This window comes from Triticum aestivum, chromosome 2B (assembly GCF_018294505.1).
Source record: "Triticum aestivum cultivar Chinese Spring chromosome 2B, IWGSC CS RefSeq v2.1, whole genome shotgun sequence".
NCBI classification, from domain to species: Eukaryota; Viridiplantae; Streptophyta; class Magnoliopsida; order Poales; family Poaceae; genus Triticum; species Triticum aestivum.
Window position 1 is genome coordinate 808,007,508 of NC_057798.1, and position 18,232 is coordinate 808,025,739.

General features: G+C 43.4%; 1 pseudogene; it reads left to right on the plus strand.

Moving 5' to 3' along the window:
- The first annotated feature begins 505 nt into the window (after positions 1-505).
- Positions 506-2,237, plus strand: LOC123042973 (uncharacterized; annotated as a pseudogene).
- The last annotated feature ends 15,995 nt before the right edge of the window (positions 2,238-18,232 follow it).

The window sequence follows — 18,232 nt, forward strand, 5'->3', positions numbered from 1 at the left end:
GACTTCCCGGATGTCATCAGCAGGTTACTCCAGCTCTGGTATGGGAGATGTGCTAGCGACTCGTTCTAGCGGCATCAATGGTCATTCAATGGCTAGGGACCTTGATGTAAGTTTTTGTTATGTTTTGGATGTTTTGTACTTTTGATCAACCTTTGAGAATCATATCATATATAAGAAGATTTGTACATTGCTGATCCCGCCTGCTGCTGGATACTTTTGATCAACCTTTAGTGCTGAGTCGTTTTCGAAGAATAGAAACTTGGGAAGGTGACAAGCAACGAAGGGAGACATGAGGCAAGATAAGGGTGAGGTGACCCCACAGCTAGCCTTTTTCTTCTCTCCACAACTAGGTTAGCACGTGAACCAAAGAGGTAGAGATCTTTCTATAAATATATACCCCTACATCGTCCAGCCACAACGGACACAAACTAAGACAAGGTTGGTGCCTTCGTCTAGCTAGCCATCCTAGTGCTCTCCACCCCCCCCCCCCCCCCCCCCTCTCTCCATGGCCAGTTTCCAGATTGCACCATTCGCTGGACTGTTGGAGAACACCGAGTTTAACTTCCGTAGCTTGTACTTGCACAACAGTTCTTCTGGACCAAACCCAACCAGAGGAGCCATAAACCACAATGCTACCGCTAGGTGGGGCCATACATTCATTGTTGACTGGACAATATATGATGGCACTGGCCCAGGCGCAAAGCTTGTCGGTCGTGCCCAAGGCCAGCAAATCTATGCTAGTAAATGGAGTCATTCCGTCACCCTTGAGTTCACGAATGGAAGGTACGGATGTGTACATGTTATTTTTATTTTTCATGTGTATTTAGGCTTTCGATTGTAGTACTCTTGCCCCCTTTTTTGCATTCTAATCCTAAGCACCCGATGCTAACTCTCGTTTTTCAGAAAGAAAAAAATAGCTTATATAAGATTTTGTAGGTCACCGGCAACATCTCTGTGCATTCAGGCATGGGAGGACTAAGCAATAGCTTCTCGTTAGGATACTTAAAAGTCCAATTACACAGGATTAGGGGCTCCACGCTCCAGTTAATGGGACTCTCGGCGACCTTTGAGCAACCAAGTGAGTGGTCTATTACTGGCGGGACAGGTGATCTTGCGATGGCGCGTGGTGTAGTCAAGGTGAAATTCCATGAGGTGGTAAAGGATGGAGACACATGGGAGCTTAGCTTCCATGGGTTTTGCAGCATGCAGGTGAGAAGAGTGTTTATTTATTAGTTGAAGCTTTTTTTGGTGATTTAATTATGTGCAAGTTCATCGACGAATTTAATTTTAGGTACCGATCCTTGTTGCCGAGCCGTTAGGAATATAGCGAGCTAGCTGATGGAGATCATATTGCTTGTATATGATACAGAGCTTGCCCACTCTCACAAAGGCTGGCTCATGGGGTGGACATGGTGGTTCAGGTACGGACTCAAAACAGCCATGGCGCATAGAAAGTATGACGATCGTCCATGAGGGGACAATTGCAATGTTTTCATGCAATTACGTTGACCTGTCCAGCAAGAGGCGCACCACGGGTTCTTGGGGCGGTGGTAATGGTATCCCCACAAAGGTTTGTCATGCATATTTTGGTTCTGGGATTGCTAATTTTTCATTACTTCGATGGAATGAGAATAGAGGGGAGACTCCCCCGGTTTTATTCTTATAGGAGATGAGAAGACTCGAACCCAGGCCGGCGACAGCTGCCTTTATGCTGTCTACCACTTCACCCACAAGAGCTTCTCATTACTTCGATGGATAGAATTCATATAATCAATGTAGTTAGCTAGCTGGGTTTGGCCGGTGTTGTTTGTAGAGTTGCCAAAATTGCAAGGTCAGTTGTTGACCAATGATTTCCTTTTGTTGATGTTTTACAGGTCCAGCTGGGGCCTCGGGAGATTTTGAAAGCAGTATCAGGAACACATATCAGCCTTAACAGTGGGCAGACTGTCATTGAGTCACTGAAGTTTGTCACAAATGAAGGAACGTATGGGCCATTTGGACGTACAACCGGTACTCCTTTCAATGCTGATGTGCCGGAAGACCAAAGCATCGTTGGCTTCTTTGGCCGTGCCGACTCATCGCCTTTGGTATTTACACGGTTTGAATTATGTTAGTGCGTGCCCATTGTGACACGCGCAGTTTCAGTTTTAGTTCAAACAAGCGTGTTTTTCTTTGTTTAACTCGATATGTTCGATGGAGTGTCCATCGGGACCTCTATGTTGCAGTTTTTAACTTGCCCCCGGTATCTCGGTGCGTGATTTGTCATCACTTATTATGTTGAGTAAATCTATTATGTTTGATGATGAGAAATAAAATTCTCCCGTTCAGTGACGTGCAGTCCTCGTCGATGTTTCATTGAATTTATCTGTTTTCTTCAGCTCATGAGTCATGTGCGTGCCCCACTAAGTCAAATCTACGATGTCATCGGGCTTGTCTTGACAGAAGCTTGAGGCTGAATAAACCTGGAAAGGAAGGGAGTGTGGTTTTGTTTAGCTTGAGCTACACGATACCCCTTATCTTAGCCATCCATTTTGGCATCAAGATCCGTACAGACACATTTGTCATTTTTGTTTCTCTCAAACGAAACAACGTATAAACTTCAAACTTTACAGGACAACAAAACATTATAATTAGTATGTGGGAAAAAACTTTCAGATTTTTTCATGCATTTAAAATGCTAAAATTTATTTTTTAATCAAAAAAATCCTCATTTTTTATATTTATGTTTGTCCAAAAAATCTGAAAGTTTTTTCACACATTGAAGTTGTAAAGTTTGTTTGATCTGCAAAGTTTGAAGTCCATATATTCTTTCATTTGAGAGAAACAAAAAACAGAAATCTGCTTGTTGCAAGTTAGTTGAAGAGTACGGATCTCAAAGCAATGTTGAAGGGCTGAAGATAAGAGGTTCCATGTTGGACGAGATACAAAGAAACTTTGTGCCTAGAAAATGTGTAGACAATTGGCGACAACAAAGGATGCGACAGCGACATGCTTTTGAAAGTTCTATGAAAGCTAATTTCACAGCAGGGGCATCTAGACTTGCTGTCATGGACAAAGTTTCTATTATGTTGATTCTGTCAATATTGATATTGATGTTAGCTGTTTGAGCAAGTTGTAGAAATTGCCTGAAATACTAGTAAAAGCAGACATGCTACTGGAAATTCTAGTGAAGCTAAAGTGAAAGAAAGGATAGCGATTAGATGAGTTTGCTATCCTGAACAATGTTTTCAAGATAGCAATTAGACAAGGTGAGTAGACTGATGGAGCTTCAGCTATCTCATCAGCCCGATCAGTTGTGCTGGAAGCTTACTAGGTCTGGAGAGTTCACAATTAAATCGATGTATAGCGATGTCATCAACTCTAGCGCCATTCCTAGTTCCAAATATGTTTGGAAAGTCAAAGTTCCTTTGAAAATTAAAGTGTTTATGTGTTTTGTACATAAACAAGTCATATTAACAAAGGATAACTTGGTAAAGCGCAACTGGACAGGATCTACTAGGTGTAGTTTTTGTCATCGGGATGAAACTATCAAGCACCTCTTCTTTGATTGCCCGTTGGCAAAAGTTTTGTGGCAGACGGTGCACATTGCCTTTAACATTACTCCTCCGAATTCTGTCAGTACGTTATTTGGAACGTGGCTTGTTGGGATAGAGTCCGAAACAGCTAGACACATTCGTGGAGGAGTATGTGCTTTGTTGTGGGCAATTTGGAACTGCAGAAATAATTTGGCTTTTAACAGAACAACAAATATTCAATTTTTGCAGGTTATATTCCGAGCCACTGCACTGATCCGTATGTGGTCGTTACTCACTCCGACAGAGGCCAGGGAGCATTTGGTTACTGGATCTATCCGATGGGAGATGGTAGCACGGGATATCTTCAACCGGTTTGGATGGCGGTCATGTAATAGAATATAAAGGATTATGGATGGGCTTAGGCCCATATAAGACAATAATCCCTAGTTAATCTCTAAGGCCCATGCATGTGTACGGCAAGTGGTGGGAAGTGTGGGAAGTTTAGTCCCATACTGCTACAGTAAGAAGAGTGAGACCTCTTTATAAGGGCTGCTCCACCACTTGCTATTGGGAGCTTGGGAATAGGAGCTGTACACGTGCGCTCCTCCTCCTCCGCCGCCCGCCTCGCCTCGTCACGACGCACGCGCCGCGGGTTGCGGGAATGAGCCGAGCCGAAGCTTATTTTTGCCCCTCAGGAATGGTTAATAAATTGTTAATTAATTAACAAGTCGCTTACAGAAGAGGAGAGCAGGTGCCTCTGGAACCCTGTCGCTCGAGATCCTGCCCGGGAGAACGGCAATAAGGTTTTTGGGGAGCGTCTCGACGCGACTGCTCCCGATCCGTCCCCGTCTTCATCCGCCTCTGCTTCCACTACTTCCTTTACATCGACTCCATGACTGACGACGAAGTTGCCAAGAAGAAGGCCTTGGTTGATGCCGAGGTTGCTGCTACCGCTGCCGCGTTGGCCTGGCCAACTGGAGGGTATGACTCGTTCATCCCATATTTGCTCGTTCATGTGCTAGCCGTATATATGCTGTTCATAGATGTTTCGGTTCTATGTATTGTACGTGCTCACATGCTTAGGTATCGGTATGAGATGCATACCGTATTTGTCATGCTTACTGTTTACTCGTGGACTAGATTAGTCCAAAAAGTGCTAATATTTCCAACAATCCAAAAACCTTATTTTAGGCACTTTTCGACTCATGGCTTTGCCGCTACTCTGAAACCAGAAAAGTTTACTGGAACGCATTTTAAGCGTTGGCAGACGAGGACTACCTTGTGGCTCACAGCAATGAACGTGTTCTGGGTTGGTGGTGTGTCTCCCACGGTAACGATTACTCCTGAACAGGAGAATGTGTTTATGGAGGCAACCACCATCTTTGTTGGAGCCGTTCTTACTGTGATCGGAGACAAGCTAGTCGATGCATATCTCCATATGCGCGTTGCCAAGAATTTGTGGGATGCGCTCGAAGCTAAGTTCGGCGCAACCGATGCTAGAAGCGAGTTGTATGCTATGGAGCAGTTCCATGATTACAAAATGGTTGATAACCGTTCTGTATTGGACCAGACCCATGAGATACAATGCATCGCTAAGGAGCTGGAGCTCCTGAAGTGTGAGTTACCGGACAAGTTCGTCGCGGGTTGCATTATTGCAAAACTCCCTCCTGGATGGAGGAACTTTGCTACTTCTCTCAAGAACTTGAGACGTGAATTCTCTGTTGAGGATGTCATCGGTCATCTCAGTGTTGAGCAGAACTCGAGAGCAAAGGACTCACACGTGAAAGGGGCAGAGGGTTCTTCTAGCGCCAATGTGGTGTAGAAGAACTTTCACAAGTTCAAGGGAAAGAACTCTGTCCAGCAGAATACTACCTTTAAGAAGGGTAAGAAGAAAGACAAAAAGAGAGATGGCTGCTTTACTTGTGGTTCAGATGAACATTGGGCAAACAAGTGCCCAAACAAGTATAAGAAGCCAGCACATGACTCCCAGTCTGTGAATGTCACTCTGAGCAACAATGATGTGGCATCTGGGTATGGTAATCTGTTTACCATACTTTCAGTTTGTCAGTCCACCGATTGGTGGGTTGACACTGGGGCCAATATTCATGTGTGTGCTGATGTGTCTTTGTTTTCTTCCTAACAGGTCGCATGAGATTGTTCCGTCCTGATGGGGAATGGCTCGCATGCTTCTGTTCATGGTGTTGGCACGGTAGATCTGAAGTTTACTTCGGGAAAGATCGTGCAACTGAAAAACGTGCAGCATGTCCCCGCCATAAAGAAGAATCTCGTTAGTGGCTCCCTTCTATGTAAGAAGGGTTTAAGTTAGTATTTGAGTCTAACAAAGTAGTCGTATCTCGGTATGGACTATTTGTTGGAAAAGGATATGATTGTGGTGGTTTGTTCCGCCTTTCCCTGGAGGATTTCTGTAATAAAGTTGTGAACCAAATTCATTCTAATGTGAACGAATGTGAGGTTTGGCATTCACGTCTTTGTCTCATAAATTTCGGTTGTATGACGCGGCTAGCTAAGATGAATCTAATTTCGAGTTTCACTTTAGCCAAAGGCTCTAAGTGCCATGCGTGTGTGCAAGCAAAGCAACCTCATAAGCCTCACAAGCCTGCGAAGGAGAGACACCTGGCACCACTAGAGCTCATACATTCAGATCTCTCTGAGATGAATGGTGTGTTAACTAAAGGTGGAAAGAAATACTTCATGACTCTGATTGATGATTCCACTAGATTCTGTTATGTGTATTTGTTAAGCACAAAGGATGAGGCTCTATACTACTTTAAAATCTATAAGGTTGAAGTTGAGAACCAACTTGAGAAGAAAATTAAATGAGTCCGGACTGATCGTGGTGGAGAGTACTTTTCTAGTGAGTTTGATTTATTCTGTGCGGAACATGTCATGTCCTGAATAAAGTTCCCGCGAAGGATAATGAGACTACTCCCTATGAGCAATGGGAAAAGAAAAGAACTACACTCTCTTACTTGCGCACTTGGGGCTGTTTGGCGAATGTCAATGTGCCGATTCCCAAAAAGCGTAAGCTTGGACCAAAGACCGTGGACTGCGTTTATTTGGGCTACGCTAAGAATAGCGTTGGCTATAGATTTCTAGTGGTGAAATTCGAGGTACCTGACCAGAAGGTCGGTACAATTATAGAGTCTAAGGATGCTACATTCTTTGAGGATATTTTCCCCATGAGAGATATGCAAAGTAGTTCCACACTGGAATCTGATAAGACTCCTGAACCTGCCATTCCGATAGAATATTATGAACACAAAAGTGATGAAAGTTCATCAGAGGATGACGAGGAAGCTCATGTTAGGAGCAAGAGACAAAGGACTGCAAAGACTTTTGGTGATGATTTCCTCGTGGCTTAGGCCCATATAAGACAATAATCCCTAGTTAATCTCTAAGGCCCATGCATGTGTACGGCAAGTGGTGGGAAGCGTGGGAAGTTTAGTCCCATACTGCTATAGTAAGAAGAGTGAGACCTCTTTATAAGGGCTGCTCCACCACTTGCTACTGGGAGCTTGGGAATAGGAGTTGTACACGCGCGCTCCTCCTCCGCCGCCCGCCTCGCCTCGTCTCGTCTCGTCTCGTCTCGTCACGACGCGCGCGCGCGCTGCGGGTTGCTGGAATGAGCCGAGCCGAAGATTATTTTTGCCGCTCAGGAATGGTTAATTAATTGTTAATTAATTAACGAGTCGCTTACGAAAGCGCCACTGTCCGAGACGTTGAACCGTGGGCTGTTTGCGGACTCGGTCGTGGGCCTGGCCTAGACCTATCCACCTGACGGCCACCTGACGGCCTATATAAGAAGGCGCTGGCCAGCGGAGTGAACCCTAACTCAGTTCACTCACTCCCTCTCGTACAACCCTAGCCGTCATCTACTGTTCCTCTCGGTGTGCTGCTTCCGGCGATCCTATCCCGACGACCGCGTGCACGGTTGGTCGGGAGAGCAGGTGCCTCCGGAACCCTGTCGTTCGAGATCCTGCCTGGGAGAACGGCAATAAGGTTTTTGGGGAGCGTCTCGACGCGACTGCTCCCGATCCGTCCACGTCCACGTCTTCATCCGCCCCTGCTTCCATTACTTCCTCTACAACGACTCCATGGTTGACGATGAAGTCGCCAAGAAGAAGGCCTTGGCTGATGCCGAGGCTGCTGCTACCGCTGCCGCGTTGGCCTGGCCAACCGGAGGGTATGACTCGTTAATCCCATTTTTGCTCGTTCATGTGCTAGCCGTATATATGCTGTTCATAGATGTTTCGGTTCTATGTACTGTACGTGCTCACATGCTTAGGTATCGGTATGAGATGCATACCGTATTTGTCATGCTTACTGTTTACTCGTGGATTAGATTAGTCGAAATAGTGCTAATATTTCTAACAGGATAGGCGATTAGTTTTCCTATCTTTGTTATGCTAGCCGGTTGTGGCCGCTTGGCTTTTTGCTTTTGGCGATTGTGGCTCTTTGTGAGCTTGCCGTTACTTTGTTTCAGACTGTAAGAATTTGTTATACCTATTTGCTTATTTATAAAGGTGGCCGTATGCATCATTCTGATGCAGAGACCGGGTAATTCCCCTTTTTTTTTAAAAAAAAGCTATTAGACAAGCTTTGAAAGACTTTGCTGTACTGGAAATTCTAGTAAAGCTAAAGCTAAAGTGGGGGAAAGGATAGGGATAGCGATTAGACAGACTTTGCTATGCTCGATAAATTTTTCAAGATGTCATAAAAGAATTATGTTTTTCTTCCAAAAGTGCTGCACTGACCTTTAGCTGAAGAGGCACTCTTATTGTATATTCGTCTCCTGCATCCTGGACCTTTTAGTTGCAGTCGAGCCTCTCTAACTTAGTTATTCATGCATGAATAGGTATACGACAGCAATAGGTATGGAATGGCGATCCTTGTTAAAACTAGAAGCGCAAGCGGGAACAGTAAGCATAGAAGCAGACATTGCTGAGTGAATCGCATTATACGTACACTCTGTGCGTAGCAGGCACCCAATCAAAGAAAAAAGGAAACATGGCAATCTAGTTAATGCGTGGCAACGAGAGAGATATTTTTTTGCGACAAGCAACGGGAAATATAATTGATGTGTCCACTAAAAATGGTCTCCACAACGGTAGGTGACAGAGCAATGAGTTGTGGTCTTCTTGTTGGACATGTTTGGCCCGCGAAATCTTGATAGTATGTTTGGCCCGCAAATCTTGACAGTGATGCGGTTGGTCGGCGTGGCGGTGAGCATCCAGCTCGTGCCATTTTTCCTCATTGTCCGCCTCCATCTCAGGATTGTGCATGCCTCCTTATTTGGTGGATGTGCGGCGATGATCGGGACACAAATGCTTCGACCACTCTCTCCCACGATGGCGTAACCGGATGAATGTTCCTTCTTTATGACGGTTTATTCTCTTTGATTATTTTAGCGCTCGCATGCTCACATTTTTTTTCTAAGTAGAGCCAAACAACATATTCTCTTAATTGGCACATACCCACAATTTATTTAATTTATAGCTACCCAGCATAGGACAAACGCGCGCTGCTACCAATGGCCAGTGCATATATTTAAGAAAATACTTTAGAGTTAGATTCGAAATATTATTAGATTCTTTTTTCACATAAAAAGAATTATGAACTGCCAAATATTCTTGGAAATGTTTAAAAAATTGAAATCCCGGTCAGTTTTGAAATATGCGAACCTTCTTTTTAGAAAATTCTGTATTTTTTTTGGAAAAAACATGAACACAATTCGAAACGGGAATAATTTTTGAAATTCACAAACAATATTTTGAAACCATCAAGCTTTTCTAAAAACAAATTTTTTTTTTTTGAAAACGGGATCATTTAGATCAATTTTAGAAAATAAATTCTTTGACACAAATAATAATTTTATTTGCAAGTGGAACATTTTATAAACTTTTATTTTCATAAAAAATCTCAAACAATTTTGCAAAACACGAAACAAAAGGAGCATTTTTTTAAAATGTTACAGAAACGATAAGTTTCAAAAGTTTCCAACATTTTTCAAAACAGAAACAATTTTTTTAATTATGAACATTGTTTGAATATTTGAACACAAATTTAAATTCTGAGTATTTTGTAAATTCTTAGTTCATGGGAAAATAAAAATAAAGAAGGGAATTATGAAAAAAAATAGCAACGAGAAAGGAACAGAAAAAAATATAAACAGAATAATGAAAAAAATGGGCCGGCCCGGTCTTGGGCCATCTGTGCGTAGCTTTAACTCTTTGTCGCCCAGCGCAACAAATAAGGTGTTTCCAACTGCATGGGCAGGATAATTACTGGGCCGGCTTTGTTGGCAGGAGCTCGTGCGGCCCAAATTCTGGAAAAACTTTTTTTTATAGCGGATAGATGCACAAAAATTTAGTACCACCTCGGATAGGAAAAAATAACTTTTTGGCGGAGAACGGATGAAAAAATTAGAGAAACACACCTCGCTTTATTAGTATTTATTTATATTTATTTATTTATTAGTAAAAAATAGTATAGTAGATATAGATAGATATAGATATAGATATAGCTCTGTCCATTGCAAATTAGTGGACAAATAATATTAATATAGCACATATGGCCGTTTGTTGCAACAACGGAGAGATTTTTTTTTTGCGACAAGCAACGGGAAATATAATTGGTGTGTCCACTAAAAATGGTCTCCACAACGGTAGGTGACAGAGCAATGAGTTGTGGTCTTTTTGTTGGACATGTTTGACCCGCGAAATCTTGGTAGTGATGTGGTTGGTTGGCGTGGCGGTGAGCATCCAACTCGTGCCATTTTTCCTCCTTGCCCGCCTCCATCTCAGGATTGTGCATGCCTCCTCATTCGGTGGGTGTGCGGCGATGATCGGGACACAAATGCTTCGACCACTCTCTCCCACGATGGCGTAACCGAATGAATGTTCCTTCTTTATCACGGTTTATTCTCTTTGATTTTTTTAGCGCTCACATGCTCACATTTTTTTCTAAGTAGAGCCAAACAACATATTCTCTTAATTGGCACATACCCACAATTTATTTAATTTATAGCTACCCAGCATAGACAAACGCGCGCTGCTAACCAATGGCCAGTGCATATATTTAAGAAAATACTTTAGAGTCAGATTTGAAATATTATTAGATTCTTTTTTCACATTAAAAGAAATATGAACTGCCAAAAATTCTTGGAAATGTTTAAAAAATTGAAATCACGGTCAGTTTTGAAATATGCGAACATTCTTTTTCGAAAATTCGGTATATTTTGGGAAAAAACATGAACACAATTAGAAATGGGAATAATTTTTGAAATTCACAAACAATATTTTGAAACCATCAAGCTTTTCCAAAAACAAAATTATTTTTTATTTTTTATACCGGATCATTTAGATCAATTTTGGAAAATAAATTCTTTGACACAAAGATTATTCCAAATTTTTGAATATTTCGCTAGAATAATAATTTTATTTGAATGTGGAACATTTTGTAAAATTTAATTTTCATAAAAAAATCTCAACAATTTTTAAAAACACAGTTTTCTTAAAAACAAAAGGAGCCTTTTTTTTAAATCCTACAGAAACGATAAGTTTTAAAAGTTTCCAATGTTTTTCAAAACAGAAACATTTTTTTAATTATGAACATTGTTTGAATATTTGAACACAAATTGAAATTCTGAGTATTTTGTAAATTCTTGGTTCATGGGAAAATAATAATGAAGAAGGGAAATATGAAAAAAAATAGCAACGAGAAAGGAACAGAAAAAATATAAACAGAATATTGAAAAAAAAACTGGCAGGCCCAGTCTCGGGCGATCTATGCGTAGCTTTAACTATTTGTCGCCCGGAGCAACAAATAAGGTGTTTCCAACTGCATGGGCAGGATAATTACTGGGCCGGCTTTGTTGGGCAGGAGCGCGTGCGGCCCAATTGTAGAATTCTGGACAAACTTTTGTTTATAGCGGATAGATGCACAAAAATTTAGTACCACCTCGAATAGGAAAAAATAACTTTTCGGCGGTGAACGGATGAAAAAATTGAAGAAACGCACCTCGCTTTATTAGTAGATATAGGTATAGGTATAGATATAGATATAGACTAGCAAAAGAGCCCGTGCGTTGCAACGGGAGAGAAAACATAACACACACTCTTAACTCAAAGACCATCACTCAAGACCACAATAGGTCCATCTTTTTTATTTTAGCGAGGAATCATATTTGTGTTGTCGCTTATCCTCCTTCTCACCCTCGCCGGTGATGGCCTCGGTGCTCACACAAAACAACAAAAAACATGTGTTGAATATGGTTAATCCTAAGGCGTCTCTCTCTCTCTCTCTCTCTCTCTCTCTCTCTCTCTCTCTCTCTCTCTCTCTCTCGCGCGCGCGCGCGCGCGATGAGTAATTTGTTGTTTTCCCTTGCGACATTTTTTAGAGGTATGCACGTGTAGTTATCGATGTTTTATTTTCCGTATATGGTTATAGTGGGGTATTTATTTGCAATCCGGATTGCCGCCGGTATGAAAAAACGGATCTTGCGCTATAAATTATAAGTTTGCTTCCATAACAATATTTTAAAAATATTTAACAAGTAAAAATTAACATCATATTTGGATTCCACACATTTTTCTATTAAAATTTCATATATAATATGTTAAAATCGAAGTTACGGTTTAAAAGATACATATAATTTAGAAAATCATTTGGTTTGACTCAAATATATTCTAAAATAATATTTAAAAATACTTAACATGTTAAAATAATCTCATATTCATATTGCACATATTTTCTAATCAAATTTCATATATAACATGTTTAAATCGGAGTTACGGTTTAAAAGATATGGATGATTTTAAAAAGCATTTGTTTGACTTAAATATGATCCGCGGATGAATTACCTAAAACATCAAGGGGGTTTTCAAAAATGTAAAATAACGGTTCGGGTGTGACATAAATCCGGACGGCGGGTTGATTTCAAAAAAAGACAGAGACTTTTGTGTAAAATACGAAAATAACGCTTCGTTTTAACTTAAAACGGGACTGCGGGTTGAACTCTCTGAAATAGAGGGACTTTTCTGAAAAAATACCATGACGGACAAAAGAAACCCAATTTGCTTTATTATTAGGTAAAGATATACTTGCAGAATACAGACCATATATTATCCATTGATAGTACATTGCTACTATATGTATTTTCTGTAAAACTAATGATCTACATTACTCCCTCTGTATCAAAATAAGACGTTTTTTGACACTGAAGGAGTATATTTTAGTAAATTTTGAATTCATCGGTGGTGTACTACTGATGCAACTTTGAGTTTTGGCTTCCACACCAAACATCAAGTATTTTTCTGAACCATGCAGAAGAGCTGCATGTGTTATATTATATATATTGAGAGAGTGATAAACAACACGACCAATCTGAAACAACTCAGGAAGAAATAGAAAGAAAATGAACTACACACAAATAACCAGTCTGCAAATAACACGGCAAAAAAATGTCCCTAGCTACAAACAGATAACATCGAGCTTTTTCAATAGCTATGAATGAACAAATAAATGGCAGAAAGTAGCTACACAGCATTTGATGATAAAAGAATGTACTCCATAAGAAAAAGGCACAATGTTTTTTGTCACTGTGAGTCGGAACATGGTGCCACTGCCACTGTCGCACCATTGATTCCGTCGAGTTGGATGGTCGGCGCGCCTGAGCAGACCGCCGCCGCCGCAGCTGGCCTTGCCGGCCGAAAGTTCCTCGTTCCTGCTCCCTACTCCTCCTCGGCATGGCCGGTTCACCACATCCACCGCCCCTCCTCGCTCCGCCAATTCCTCTCGACATTGATAAGCTGCCGTCGGCTGTCCTCTACATGGCCTTTCTCCCCCGCGCCGCCAAATGCTAGTACTTGTGAGCTTGCCCTGCGGTCAATTCGCGCCTCTCGTGTCGCTGCTGTCGAGGTGCACGCCACCTGATCGACCATTTGTCCGTCCTGCTCCGCCTCTGACTCAGCAGGTGCTGCGTTTGCGCCGCATCGCTCTGACTGCGCTCCTTTTGTTTTGGGATTTCCTCCACCTTCGCGGCACCCCACGTCTTTTGTTCTAGGAGCTGTAGAGCAGGTGCCCTAGAGGTGCTCCTCCGAAGGTCTGGTGCCATCTTTTTTTTCTGAAATAGGCTTTCGCCCCGCTTTATATATAAATCAATCACCGAACCAAGTACGCAGCCGAAAGATATAAGATGGTGAGGTAGTCCTCATACAATGCCGATCCTAAGATAACCGGATCACGCAGAACTATTGCGCTACCGAAAGAAAGCATTGGGAATGTTAGAATAAATCCGAGGCGCTTTGTCGATCTACCGAGGACCAAGCAATCCAACGAGTACGACATCGAGATTTGTTAACGAGGTTCACCATCATGGCTACATCCCCGGGGCCTGACTACGGGCGCTCCTCCCCATGACACCGCAACAATACCGCACACCGGCCGCCTGGGCGCCGGCACACGCCGCCGACTCCCCCTGCGTACCTGTGTTATTATGTTGGCATAGGTTACATCATGTGACTACCCCCGATATATATGAGAGGCCTAGGATACAAGTGTTATATTAGGACACAACTACTGCCCTGTCTACACACAGTCCAAAACCAAGTCCAACTGTAACCTAGCCTGTACAATAATATTCCACACAAGTCTAACAAACTCCACCTTGGCGCATATTCTTCACCACCTTGAATTCATCCATGCGTGGAATCTCCATGTACATTGGATTTGAGATACGCCATGAGCACAGCCGCTATTTCCAGACTCCATGTGACTCCACCTACACCTGTAGTCCCTTTTCGTGTCCTTCACTGTCAACACTCGAGAAAAATGAAGTTCCTCATTACTCTACTTTTTGCTCCTAACTTGCGAAAAATCCGTTCAACGCCATCACACACCGACCACTGTCTGCGTGAAAGTCAACAACTCACATATTAGACGCCACATATAAGAGTTACCTGAGCTCAACATCACTACTCTTTCTTGACTGTTTGTCTGAAATTTGAAGGAATTTCACCGTCGTCCTGTGTCACCCTAAGTCAAATTCAAGTTGTCTCACCCTTTTCTCGGATAGTCTCTGACATGTCCCATAGCTATAGCACTCCGCCTCCTGTACTTGTCATCCACACTTTGCCATGTGCACTGAACACCACAGAATATACTCCCGCTGAAATATGCTTCAACTCTCCATGCATTTACGCCATAGCCCCTCCATCAACACAGAGTGTAGGCATCCATCAAACTCCAGCTCCACCTTCAACATGACTCCATGTAGCTGGTCGTGCTATCCTGCGCCCTGTTGACTTCAAGCTGTCTAACGTGTACACCGCCTAGAATCAACTTTGCAATATAGTCTTGTCAAAGCCGCACAAGCCCTCAAACCTGCACCACGTGTTTCCACGCCCCAGAAGTCGGCCACCATCAGCATCACGCTCCTATGTCGTCGTCGCTGAAATCACCGCCGTCTTCTGCTTTGACCGACCCCAAGTCGATTTGCCAGACTATCCAGGCCATCCGCCCTATATGTCTGACCCAGTGTTGCTTCCTGATCACCTATTGCTCACCAATGGCTTCTCTCGCCAAAAAACCATCTAGACCCTACAGCTCTCTTCTTGTCTTTTCCTATTGACAAAGCTATCCGTCCAGACATATCCTGAAAAACAAACTCTGCCAACTATCTCGGTCCCTTGAACAACTCGATCAGCCAACACCACCTGGACCTTATCCAGCCGGGCGCTTCAGCTACTGCCACTGTACGTGACCCAATGCTGCACGACAAACCCTATTTAGCGCTGCAGGCGCCCGTTATAGGGCATTTTTGCTAACGGGCGCCTCCAGCGCTCCCGTGCTGGGCCGACCCATCTGTTTGTTTAAATCCGCAAAAAGGAGCGCTTTGAATAGGATTCGAACCAGCACCCTTCCTCCTGCAGTTAGAATCGTCTAACCACCCGGAGCTGCAAAGGTTTAACTATTTATTCTTTTATTCTTTCGTTTTCGTTTTGCTTTTATTTCCTCTTTTGTTCTTCTTCTTCCTGGTTCGATGAATTGTTTGCAAATAAGTGAACTTTTCTTGATTCGACGAACTTTTTCTTAAAATAATGCACTTTTTTGAAAATTCATTAACTTTTTTTCAATTTTGATGAACTTTTTGTCAAAATCCATGATTTGTTTTTCAAAATGGATGAATTTTTTTTTCAAATTCGATGAACCTTTTTTCAATTACGATGAACTTTATTCAAAATCAATTAACTTTTTTTTCTTCAAGTCGATGAACTTTTTTCATTTTTCAATGAACTTTTTTCCAAATTTGATGAACTTTTCCAAATTCGATGAAAATTTTCATTTTTCAATGAACGTTTTTCCAAATTTGATTAGTATTTTTAAAATTTGATGAAATTTTGCCAAATTCAAAGAACTTTTTTCAATATTTTACGAACTTTGTGAACTTTCTTTTTGAATTAGTGTCATTTTTTTAAGTTGTGAACATTGTTTGAAAATCGATGAACTTTATTTCTGAAAAGTGGTGAACTTTTTTTTATATTCAATGAACTTTTTTGAAAATCAATGAACTTTTTCTAATTAGTTAACTTTTTTTGAATAGATGATTTTTTTTTCTAATTCATGATTTTCTAATATCTGCGAACTTCAAAATTTTATTCATATTTTTTTCCAAAAAATGACGTTTCTCTAAAATGTATGTGCAGTAAATAGCGTGGCTGCAAAAGTACTCCCTCCGTCCCATAATGTAAGACATTTTTTTGACTCTATCGTAGTGTCAAAAAACGTCTTACATTACGGGACGGAGGGAGTACTTAAACTTCTCCCGTTTGTAATCTATCAGCAAGTACTATTACTTCAAGTGGTTGGGTCAGCTGGGTTGAAAGGAAACAGTCGAAGTTTGAGTCCTCGCCCTAGTATATTTTTTTAAAGTTTTTTCACGCTACAGAGTTGTTTCGTGTTCCTGGGCAGCCCACCAGGTGCGGCAGCGGGCGCCAGGAGCGCGAATGGGAGCCTGCAGCACCATATAGGACCTCCCATGCTGCACCGCCCACTATGACTACCCGCGTACACGCCGCCCGAGCCTCCGAGTCCGATCGGAATCCTGCCGAGACGCTCAATCGCCTGTATCCAATACGCCACTTGTGCTGCCTTGCCCCGCACGCCCGATCGAGCTGCTTGCCGCCGCCGCTGTATGTGGACTCCTGCTACTCCCATCGCGTGCGTTGGCCACCGCGCGTGTTACGCTGTCTCCACGTCGGATTGATCTGCTTCGTGTTGCTCTTGATTGCTTTACATGCGACAATCTCCGGTTGTTGCTCGACGTCTCACACGCACACCATGCCAATCTGCAGCTGATCTCCATCGCTCCTCTCTAAATCAATGATCCAGCAACTCCTGGAATCGAACCTTGATACAACTTCTTAAAATTCAAATCTATCACACTACTGTGCTACTAACCACTTGTTGCAGATAGTTAGTCTTGAGGTGTGGTTGGATTGACAACTCAACTGCTAATACCTGCAGATATTGTTTGGCTCCCCTTGTGTCTAATCAATAAATTTGGGTTGAATATTCTACTTTCGAAAACTGTTGTGATCCCCTATACTTGTGGGTTATCAGTGTGGCGTATCCCACGTGAGGTCGACAAGCAGGGACAGAGGTGTGGACCATGGGCCGCGGTGCTACAATCCATAGGGGCGACGCAACGGTAGCAGGCGGGTCAGGGCGACGGCGGGAAGACTTCGGGGCGGAGGCGTGGACCTTGTGCCACTCGCTACGACCCGAAGGGGCGGTGTAGCGGCAGTGCACCGGGCTGTGGAGCCACGGGGTCGGCCTCGGGCGGCGGCGTAGAGTGCAAGCCACGGCGCTATGGCGCGAAGGGGCGATGCAGCCGCGACACCGGGTCGTTTCAGCCGCGGGGAGAACCACGGAACGACAGCATTGCAGCACGATGGGGCGATGCAGCAGCAACCCCATTGCTAGATCGGTTGAGGGCCGTGCTGTACCCCGGATAGTTTTCACGAGGCCTGAGGAGGAACGCGCCACCGATGGGCCAGACCGGTCACACGTCATAGATGAGGCGGATCGCTGGCGGGCGGGTGACCAATCCGTTCGCGCGCGAGGTCGGGTACAACGCTCGGTGGAGGCGGAATGGCGGCGGGTCCGAGATGAAGCTGGCGACGACAGCGCAGTCGGTGAGTCCGACGCAGCCAGCCCCAGGCTGCCGACAAGGCCGACCCAGCCGTGAGCCCGAGGCTACCGACGATGGGGCTGCAGCCGGCGAACCCGAGGCAGCCAGCGACTGCGCCGCGAGGTAGACGGCAGAGGGGCCGTATGGACGCAGCGGAGGCGGTGGATTATGAAGAAGTCCCGGTCGGAGCAGGGCGATACGGGGCATAAGCGGCGGCTAGGGTTGGTTTAGTTAGGCTAATACCATTTTAGAAGGAATAGAGATACGGATCGGTGGAATCGATGGATATTGTATTTAGCCTCACGGGCGAGTATATATATAGATGTATAGACTGAAGGGTAATCTACCAAATACATGTATTTAAAATATATCTGTAACATTCCTCACTATCATATTTACCTTGACATGAAGTCTATCCCAACTCAGAATTGTATCCACGTGATCATCACCGGTTGCTAATTCTCCTGCCATGCAGCCATGCATCCCACATCAGCACAACGATTGT